We start from the raw sequence: 11,609 nt of genomic DNA, 5'->3' as shown, positions 1-11,609 counted from the left end.
AATCACTGCGAACAAGGAAATACCAAAGGTGAAATCAGTGAAGCAAGGTGGAGATACAATGAGTTAATTTATTACAAAAAATGTTTTCTCTACATTCTCTGCTACCTGTGTGTAGTAATCAAGTGTTCTTGTCTTTTCTTTTGTTTATGTTCTAAAAAATTTATAGTGCAGTTATCTGGTAACATTTGTTTCTTCATTCCGGCCATTTAAAATAATCTGTTTTTTTACATGGTTACGCATCATTTCGCATGTGTGTTGTTGTTAAAATATGATTTTAGAGACCCGTCTGCCATAAATCACATAGTCTGTGTCCCCAGATAGCTCAGTTGGTTGAGTGGGTGGACCATATGCAGAGGATTTTACCCTCGTGCAGGCAGCACAGGTTCAAATCCTAGCCTGTGGCTCTTCACTGTGTTGGGCCACCGTCTTGTGATTATGAACTTATGTGATGATGAACTCATGTGAAATGTGAACTTCAGGCTTTGACCTGCTCAAGGCCCGATTTGGGCCTTCACCTGAGACCAAAACTAAAGTTTTATGACCTGAAGCACATGGCGTGGAGGACAAAGGGACTGGAAAGACTTCAAAGCCCAACAGGGGATCTGTAGTCCGCTGAGGGGACGGAGTCAGGAAAAGATGCGCAGGAGAGGATGCGCGGACAGTATTTACAGTAAAGCAGCCCACAGGCGCTGTTTTACGTCAGGAGCAGATAAATACAGGTGGCTCCCCAAAGAATCTTGCTTCCCGTCACGTCTTCGTCCTAAGTGGACCTCCGTCCCGACTCTGCCGCTCCGATCCCCTCCCTGCATCAGGGACGGCTATGGCCCACAAGGACTCTTTTCCTTCAATCAGCACGGAGCATCAACCCCGCCCACCAGTGGATTTCCCCGGGCCCCCGGCTGCAAGAGAAGCCGTGAGAGTTTGTGAGCGCTGGTAAACGGGAGATCGTCCCAGTTCTGCAAACGCCGCCTGTGTTCTTTTTTCTCAGAGTCAGATGGAGGGAACGACGGGAGCCGCCTCTGAAGAGCAGTAGGAGATTTAACGGGCGCCCTCGGAACCGGGACTTGCCAGAGCGCTTTAACGCCCCCCAGGACGCTGCCGACCCCCCAATTCAATCCAAAGTAAGAGGCTTTGGTGTCGGGGCAGAGTTAGTTTAAAGCATTTTGCGTTGTTTTTCATTTACTGTCAGAGTGTATTTTTACCGCGTCGACTGTCTCTGTGCTGTTGCGTCCGTCACGTGATCCCTCACTGCTGAAGCGCCTCGGGCCATGGTTTTCCTGTTAGCTCAGAGCAGGGCGGGTGAGTTCAAAGCCCAACCCTGATTTCGAGTGGAAAACCGTAGAAAAATAAGAGTACCGGCAGTGAGCAGTCGCACCTGTTTTATTTCCACAGCCGCGGGCGTGATCATCGGCAGGCTGTGCCTATTTTTATGTGATGCACCGAGGGTCCCTCAGACAAACCGACGGTCGTCAGAGTGTATTTTTACTGTGATCCTCCTCCTTTTCCTCCGCACTAACCTACACGGGTGGGGGGGGCAACGTGTTAGACTCACGTGGCGCTGTCCGCCATTTTACTCGGGGTCTGAGTTGCGTTGTCCGCCACCTTCCATTTGGGTCACGTAACGTGACGTGGTCCGCCCTCTTGGCTACGTGCCCACGTGACGTGACGTTGTTCTGAGACACACACACACACACACACACACACACACACACACACACACACACACACACACACACACACACACACACACACACACATGGATGATCAGAAGATTTGCGTATATGATTTGTTGTCCCTTTTATGTACTTGAGCCATCAGAATTTATCCGAAGTGTTGCTTTACCATCTTCTTATGTAAATAAATTCTGACTGAAAGAAGTTGTCCTTATTTATTTTACACATATTTGCCGAATATGTGTGTTGGTTGCCGGAGCCTGTGCTCGGACTTTTCTTCCTTCATTATTATTCTGTAGAATAATTTATCTTCAGACTGATTTTTGCTGTTAGTTATCATTTTCCATCAGGTGGTGCCCCGTTTTGATTAAGTCATTTTGATAATTCAATTTGATGAATAATCTACTTTATTAATTATTAAGGACTGTCATCAGACAGTCATTAATAACTCTTTTGATAACTGAACCAGCACCCCCTCTGTGGCACAACAACTGCATGTTGTCCCCCTCTCTCTACCCAAGTTTCCTCTCACTTTCCCCCCCAAAAAATGGCCACTGGAGCCAAAAAAAGAAGGAAAAAGACTTTTAAGAGTTCTGACTGTAGTGTTATGTAAATGATTATCCGCCACTCGTAAATCATCTTTTGGTCCACTTTATTGACTCGGTAATAACACGGGGATGACGGACTGCTATTTTGCGGGACCGGTGTTACGGTCTAAAGGGTCCCTCTCTGAACAACCACACTTGTTTCCTGAGCTCTGCGTGACATTACAACACAGTGACAGAAAACTATAAATGCCGCGATGAATATCTGCTGCTGTTCATTTCATGCTGTTGAGAATTCTGGTTAAGCCAAAATGTATTTTAATTTTCTCATTGATTGTGAGTTTGACTGGATGTCATTCAACTTTTGAACCTGGTAGGTAAACTACCTCCTTTTGAAGTGAAATTGATTTATTTTTGTTATTGCACTATTCTGCACTTTTTGTTTTAGTTTACAATTTCATGTTTCTACATTTTGTGGCACCAGTGCTGATAAGCTTTGTTTTGATCCAATGATGCAGTCAGTGAAAAAAAAAATGTCCATGTTGGAGATAATGGACAATACATTTTTTTAACTTAATTTACTTTACTTTTTTTTACTTTACTTTTTTACTTAATTGATTTCCAAAATGTATCTGATTGGGAAAAAGTATCGGAAATGTATCGGGAGTGATCGGATCGGGAAAAATCGCGATCGGCAGCTAAAAAATCCTGATCGGGACAACCCTAATATATATATATATATATATATATATATATATATATATATATATATATATATATATATATATATATATATATATATACATACATACAGACTGTATATATTCGGACATAAAATAGATCCAATTATAAAAGGTAAAGGAGACAAAAAGTTAAATTTGTAGGTGGATGTGATCAAATGTTCAAAAATCATGTTTATAGTAGGGGTTGCTTTGGTCACCTCCACATCATCGGCAGTGCCAAAATCTGTGCTGCACCAGGCAGCAGATGCTGAGAGCAGGTAATGGGGCATAGAGGAAAGCACGTGGAGGGACAAGGAAAAGAGCAGGCATGCACTGATGAGTAACAGTCAGGAAGAAGGAGGATAGATGCGGAGGAGTTGAAACAGTGAGGAGAAACTCGATGATAAGCGGGAGGTAGCCGATCTTAATGTGTGTGTGTGTGTGTGTGTGTGTGTGTGTGTGTGTGTGTGTGTGTGTGTGTGTGTGTGTGTGTGTGTGTGTGTGTGTGTGTGTGTGTGTGTGTGTGTGTGTAACGTTGACTATTATAACTAACTAATATGATTTAGGTCATCATAATTCGGTAAATTTCTGTTTTGTAGGTCTAGGCAATATAAATGTATATGCTTTTCCCCAAATCCCAAACCTATCTACAATATCTATCCGTCTATCTGAATGTAACTGGAGTCCTTGATTGAATATACAGGTCCACATACATTGACATATCTGGTCCAATTACATTGACATAATGACAGGCTCACACACAAATGTTGCTGTAATCTTTGATAGTGTGTGTGTCTACCACTTTGGGTTGTCCCTTGCTGATGGCATTTTCGAGCAGAAAGAAATCTGATTTCTTCCTGTCAGATACACAGAAGAGCCAGGTGTTTGTCTCCCTTTATGTACCTGACAGCAAGGCTGACCAAACCCTATGTCAGCTTTGGTGTGATATAGCTTTGGTTTGACACAGCTTTGACATGATCCTTCTGCGATAGTGGAAGGCAGTTTTGCTATGACAGTTGGTTATCAGTCTTTGGACAGGGAGAGTCTATCTGTTGCTTTCAGGTGCACTTGATTCATCAGAAATGCTCGCAGACAAATGTGATAAATTTCTCGATATTTAGAAAGGTTTGCTCCTAATTACCATGCATTACAGAAGATTAACCAGTGTCTACTCTTTCTGAGGTTTATATCATGATATGATCACAGTTGTACACAGCAATGATCACTTTTTACTTCCTTATCCATGCTGTTGGCTTAAAGTGACTTAAAGTAATGGACAGCAATGCTGCTAATACAGTTACTGATCCACACTGGTATTATTACACTGGCTTAAGTAGAAATGTACTTGTTTCATAAAGAAAGACACATTTTTAGCAAGCAGCTGTACTGTATATACAGTATGCATGCTAATGTTATGGATTGTAGTGGTTGGCTATCTAGAACACAAATGCCAGGTCTAAGTGTTTTTGTTTAGTTTTTTTTGTGGTCCTGCCCAACCGTGGATGTGATACACAGCCATGTGTGAAAATGTATTTTGTACTGATAAAAGATTTTCTTTGTTTCTAGTTACAACATCAAGTCATGTATAACAAGTAAACCACTATTAAAGAAAATAATGCCCCTCTGGGCTTTTGAATGTTCTTAAATACATTTTCTTGCACCAAATGTTCACTAATGATTACATTAATGAATAATGATGGACAGATTATTTATTGAATGCTGCTATAAAAGCATTAGCAGAATGTGTTAAATACTCTTTCCATTATTGCTGATGTTTATAAAAATCAGTAATCCCTTTAGTAAAAACAGTGTTAAGTTCAAACACACGATTGCTAATCCACTTTTTTAAATAAGTGAAACTTCTTAAAGCAAAGGAGAAATTATGGTTATCCACATAAAATTCTTCAAGATTTCTATATGCCCAAGTTCTATATTTACTACATGAACAATGTATCTGATATTTCAGGAAATCTTTTATAGGGATGCCCATAACAATGTTTTGTTGCAGGGATCTTATGTCTATGGTCAGGGATCTCAATCTTCTGACTGTAGAGATAGTTCTGCCGACGTTTCAAAAATGTTGTTTTATTTCATTTTCTGTACATGAAGTGCTCAGAAAGTAAGCAATGACTGTGTTTTTCATCTGTTTAAGAATGAACACCTTAATACACCATGATTATCTTAATTTTCCACAGCTCTTCAGATCTTAACGTTCTTCCTCTTTTAAAAGCAAATCTAGTAAAATGTATGCCATAATTTTTGTGACATTTGTGGCCTTTATAGAAGGACTGTTTATTTGCTTGTTAAAGTGCAAGGAAGACTCAGAAAACTTGGAACAGTGGATGCAGTTTGTCATGGTCAACAACAGTGTTGTGAACATGCATTTCATTGTCATCAAGCCTTCAGAGCTTTGTTTTGAAACGACTGCTGTACCGTACAGTTCAATATGAAACTAGATTTTTGAGCAGACTGAAGCTGCTCCTATTCCGATATTGGAAGATCATGAGCCAGAAAGGATAATGTTAAGTATTAGGGGGCGAATATACTTGCTGTTCAGAACGCATACGCATCATGGCTGACGCGTATCCTGCATTCGTTTGACGCGTCGACATGCACGTTCTCCAAAAGACACTGAACGCGTACGCGACCTGCAGTTCTCGCTCTGCCCACGAGCGGCGGTGGTCCAGGTCGGAGCAACAGCAAGTGACTTGACGGGGAGGTAGGAACCTTGCGGACTGTTTTGAAGAGAGGCTGCTCAGCAGGAGCTGTTATCCTCACATTTATGATCGACATCGCCACCACAGTGACCAAAACTCTTGTCAAAACAGTGGGTGGCAAATCAACACAGTCCTGGGTGCAGATAGAATCGTGCTCATTATGTCCGTGCTCGTCGGAAGATGCAACGATGATGGTGCTGGTGGGGGGTTTTGCCCACGGATCAAACGTGTGAGCTGGATACAGAGGTTCTTCAGTCATTACTTGACCGACACCGACTTTACTCCAGATATTTCGGTAAATTAATCTCCTGACGACATGCACGTCCACGCTCCAAGCTTGTAACTGGCTGCTGCAGCTCGACAGCTCGTCCCCGTCAGGTAGCGCAGGGTGACAGCCAGCTCTCTGCTGCGGTCTCGGACTCGCCGTGTGTGGTTTTGTGCTGAATTAGTGGGGCAATCCCATCTAACAAGTCGTCAAACGAAACGGAGGAAATGCTCAAATATTGCAGCTGTTTCTCATCATCAGTTGCTGCATCAGCAAGACGAAGAGCTTTGCAGTCTCCCAACGTATCTGGTTGAACGGCCAGACAAACCATTGCCATTTTCTTTACGAGATCACAAGAAAAGCAGTGCAGTGATCTCCTCTCCATCCCGTGTTGCTGTCTTCTTTACAGTGTTGGTCAAGTTACTTTGAAAAAGTAATTAGTTACTGATTACTGATTACTGAACCAAAAAAGTACTCCTGTTACTTTACTGATTACTTATTTTCAAAAGTAATTAGTTACATTACTAGTTACTTTACTTAGTTACTTTTCAAAAACGTGATGCACAACCTGAATACACTTTACTGGAACAATATAAAACAATAGAACTTTCAGTTTAATTCTATTATTTGTGCACATTCCACCATATAAAATTAAATGACAATAAGTAAATAAAATGGTCTATTTTTAAACTTGCTTTTATTATTTTCAGTCTTAAATTTATGCACATTGCGTCAGGCAAAATACAGCTCTCTCTGACTTGAACTACAATATAACCTGCGACAAGCTTCTTCAATTCAGCTGCACTAAGTCCCGTTGGTCTTACATCTAGTTCACCTGTTTAGCTGTTTTCACAAAACAAATACTGCATTTAGTAACGCAATAACGCAGCCTTCTTTCGGAAAAGTTAAGGTAATCTAATTACTGTTTTTGCAATTGTAATCCCTTACTTTACTTGTTACTTGAAAAAAGTAATCGGATTACAGTAACGCGTTACTTCTAACGCGTTACTGCCCATCACTGCTTGTTTATTTATCTGTTATTCCACCAGCTGGTTTATTATACTACTACGAAATATTTTATTACTTTTCTAACTCTGCTCTGCATACTGCCCCCAATCAGTTACCGCCTGTACAACGTGGTTGAGAACGCGAACAGACGCGAACGCAGGCTCAAACAGCAAGTATATTCGCCCCTTTACTGTTTCATACTGTATACCCAAGTTGTGTTGGCATTCAGTACTGTCATGTATTCTAATTGCAAAGCTACTGAGCACACAAAGTCTGAACTTAGCAAGAGGGCTAACTGTAATTTGTACTTCTACATTGGATCACTGGACCACCAGAATTGTCCATAAGTTTTCCCCCACAGATTCAGAAGTCCCTGGCTTTCACAATTTGACATGAGCGAGCCTGACTGTATTTGTTATATTTAAAGACACAAGTATTCTCTAAAAGTTTCATTTACCGCAGCTTGGTTTGCAGCTCTGAGTTACTAACCAGCGTTACATAAATTTCGTTATCACCTGCAACAGGAGGCACCCCTGCCCCCGACAGAAAAAATGGACATCCAACTACTAAGAAGAAACTTAGAAGAGCCTGCAGAAACTACACAAAGACAAGATCCCTTAATGCTAGTCATTTTGAATTAAACTGTTTACATGTGATTTTTTTATTATCATTGTAAAGTACTTTATTGTAACGTAATTAGGCACTGTTTGGCAGTATGATGAATACAAGGCTAATGTAGAAACACCCCAGAAAAAAATGGTTAGAAATGTCCATGTGATATCCATTTGAAGTATTCCAAGCCATTCATCTTTTCATTTAATGTTTGTATATCCATAAGTTTTGCTATAAGATGCACAGTTGAAAGGCAAGAAGAGTATCCTTTGTGTGAAATACTCAAATCAGCTCCATCTTCAATACTTATTTGCTATTAGTAAAGAATTGCATTTTGTCTTGCTCGGTTAAATCCTTCTTTCTGATTTTCAGATGTAGTGTGGCAGTCAGCATTTAACAATAAGATACTAGAAACTGCAATCATATGCCCAGTTATGTGCCACCACAGTCAGTTTTTCATTTCTTTAATTCTGCTCTTTTTGCTGGAGGGGGAATAGCAGTATTTGTCTTTGCAGTTCAAGAAAGTTGCCACTTAACTGAACTCACAATAAGAAATTGAGTTTGTGGTCAAGATAACTAGAAAAGGGCTGAATAATATTAGGTCACCCATAATTCTTTATGTCATGGTGTATTTGCTGAAGAGCCGTGGACATATAACTGTAGCTTTTTCAGGCCACTCACACCATTGCCTCAGGATTTGTTCAAACTGACAGAAAACATATGATTTAGTCCCAAAAAAACATGCTACCATGTAGCACATAAATAACATTCTTTTATCTGAGCAGATGACCATAAGTAGCTGTTCCGCAACTAAACTCATTTTGGTCTTTAATAAGCTAAAGCTCACTGCAAAGCGAGTCACAAGTCTGAGTTGCACAGACTTGTGAAAATAAAATTATCTGTCAGAAAACAAAATCTCCATCCATCTATCCATGATCTTCCACCTATTTGTGTCCAAGTGTCAGGGGTGGCAGTCTGAAGAGAGAGGCTCAGGCCTCCCTCTCCGTAGTTTTCTCCTCTTGCTCTGCTAGGAGGTCTCCACAGCGTTTCCAGGCAAAGGCTGAGAAGTATAATCCCTCCAACATGTCCTAGTTCTACTTTAAGGCCTTCTCCCAGCTGGACATGCTGAATAAACCTTCCCATAACCAGGAGACATCCTTACCAGATGCCCCTTTCATCTCATCTGGCTGCTTTCCATGTGATGAACTTCTCACCCCGTTTCTAAGGGAGCAATGCTAACCGAAGTCTCACACCATTTGTATAGGATTGAAAAGTCTGTAGCAGCGGGGACAGTGTCCCATTGTGACAGTACAACCCCCACAGGGACCTCCTCCAAATCCAAGTCCCCAAAACATGCTGACTAATTCGGCAGAATCCCATGCTCCCTTTAAGCCCCTAGCAACACCCACTCTCCACTTGCTTCACTGGCTTCCATATGTGTCCAAATTTAATACAAGTTTACCTTCTTCACTCACCTGTGTACTCATGGCAACATCATGAGTACCTACCCAGCACATCACAATCCCGTCCCATTATATCATTATATCATTATATGTCAGACGCACCACCAGAGAAATACACATCTTATGAAGAAACGAAGCCAGAAAAGAATAAAGGAGTCTAAAATTGTTGCCAGCAGCGGAATTGCAACCTGTAACTCTGAGATATAGTCTACAGGACCCACACGTCTTGGGTGTGGGTTGCCCAATAATGCAGGTCATTGCGGGAACCTAGGTGTCATGAAGGGTTGTATCATCGGTGTTGCCCAGCTCCTTTCCCTCCAGTTGTATCATTTGAGATTGTGCAGGAGAAGCACAAGGAGGGCACCCCAGACAAGGGTCAGTAAGGGTGTCCCTAAGGTAGCCTCAGGCATTTGTGCCCATCACCCCCATCAATTGGAAATCCAGGATGCACACACCAGGATGCACACAGCAGCATTATATATACTTATTATATACTCCAGGGGTATGATCTGGGCAATCTGAGAGGGAACTGCATGGAAAAATGCAGCGTAATGGGAACTTCCAGGGAAGGTTTCTCACAATGATCTGCAGTCCGTACAAGATGTGGACGCAAGAAGCTGGGAAATCTAAGCAAGAGTGACAGATGACCACAGCATGTATCTGGAATCTCCAGCACCTTACCTCTTCAGATGGTGCTCTGGGAGCAGTTGCCCACCCACATAGCCAAGCAAGAACCGTGAGTAGACACAGACACGATCAGGACTAACGCAGGACTGCAGCAAATCAACCAGCGGAGAAACACAACCACGCACCACTTCAGGCTGGAAGCAAACCAGAAAATTAGCAGAGGTATTACCGCTTGTCAACCATAGCCTTAGAGGGCAGCAATTGAACTCCGAAGATCAAAGAGACTGGACATAGTATTGGACGGGTATGGTCCTGTATTTATAGCGCAAGCGCAACTGACTTGAGTGTGCTTTGCAACATTTTTAAGCAGTGTCTATTCATATTGTGTAATTACTGTTTGGCTTTACATTGATTACTGTTTATATTATTTTTTCTTGATCTGTCTGGTCATTAATGACTTCACCGATGGGTTGTAAAACCACACAGTAATTTGGGCTTCAATGTTAATCACCAATTATATGGCAGGGAACCTATTTCAATGTTCGCTGAATCTCATTTCAATAGCCACATTTTATGGAGTATTATTTTAGTAACTATTTTATTTTTTAAAAGATGATGGTAAGTAATCATGTTATCATGTTCTGCTAATCAAATATACTTGATTATCAGCAAGTGGGCATGTGTGAAATCAGACATTTTGGCAGTTTGCTGCAGGCGTGTGCTAACACAGTGAAAAGATCATTAACATTGCTTCTCTAAGATCATTAATAATGATCTTAGTAAAGCAACAGTTACAATTGATCAATCAAGACAGTTGTGAGGGCATTTCCAAGGAAGCTGGAGTTCATTATTCTAAAGAGAGAATGATTATTTTTAAGAGGAAGATATTCAAAACAGTAACTGATCTGTGGGGGTGTGGATGTCCAAGAACTTGGTCGAATTCTGCAATGATCAGAGAAATTGAAGCGAAAACAAACAATAAAAAAACAACAACTATATCTTTACAGACTTTACAGGGCCCATCTAACCAACTAACAATTACTAAGTAGGGCTATTGGCAAGATAGACAGGAAATGGCTTCTTCTCTCGAAAAAAAAAACAATGGCAACACTGCATGGTTACTATTGTCTCAAACAAACCCAAGCTGCTACTTACATTTGTTCAAGTGAGTGAGATTAAACATCTGGAAAACTTCTTTGCACAGACAAGACCAATGTGGAGTCGTTTCGTCATAATGCTCAGTGCTGTAATTAGTGAAGAACGCCATCGGGTGTATTGCTCAAAAATGAAATGGCAATTTTCCTACATTCATGCAGCCGTCACTCAAGTGTAAATCATCTTTGATAAGTGTGCTGGTGCAGCCCCATACCTTACAGACCCGTTTTTAGATGTTGTGACCACATTTCATGTTTCCAATGTTTCCACTGTGTGATAGCTCATCCCAGATCCCATCCAAGCTCAGTGAAGCCTATGTCATCTTTAGACGAGGTTAAGATTTAGGTTTAAGTTAGTTTTTTTGTTGTTTTTTGGGCGGGGATGGGGGTGGAATGTGGCTCAGTAAAGAATGTATTTTCTGTAGTCTAAACTGAATCCTGACACAAAATTGCAACAGGTTAAAAACAACAGATGGGCAATGCAACTGAAAAGACCAACAAAAAAAAAGCACGTTATGTTAACGTAAGTTACGGATGTAACTATGGTTCTGTGAATTCCTGGATGACTGCCAGTGGCAGTAAACAGAGTGGATATGTCTCCTCGCGCTCCGCGCAGGTCGAGATTTAATAACAACAGTGTCACGTGAGTGACGTGTAGGCTACCTGTGCGTCTATAAATACCGCCCGGTAGACTACATCCGGCCTCCCAGAATCTTCTCGCAGGAAGTTCGGAGTGACCGGTGTGACTGGCAGTCATCCAGGAATTCACAGAACCATAGTTACATCCGTAACTTACGTTCTGTTTCATTCCTTCCAGACTGCC

Source organism: Cololabis saira, chromosome 1, assembly GCF_033807715.1.
Source record: "Cololabis saira isolate AMF1-May2022 chromosome 1, fColSai1.1, whole genome shotgun sequence".
Taxonomy (NCBI): domain Eukaryota; kingdom Metazoa; phylum Chordata; class Actinopteri; order Beloniformes; family Belonidae; genus Cololabis; species Cololabis saira.
This window is presented reverse-complemented; position numbering follows the sequence as displayed.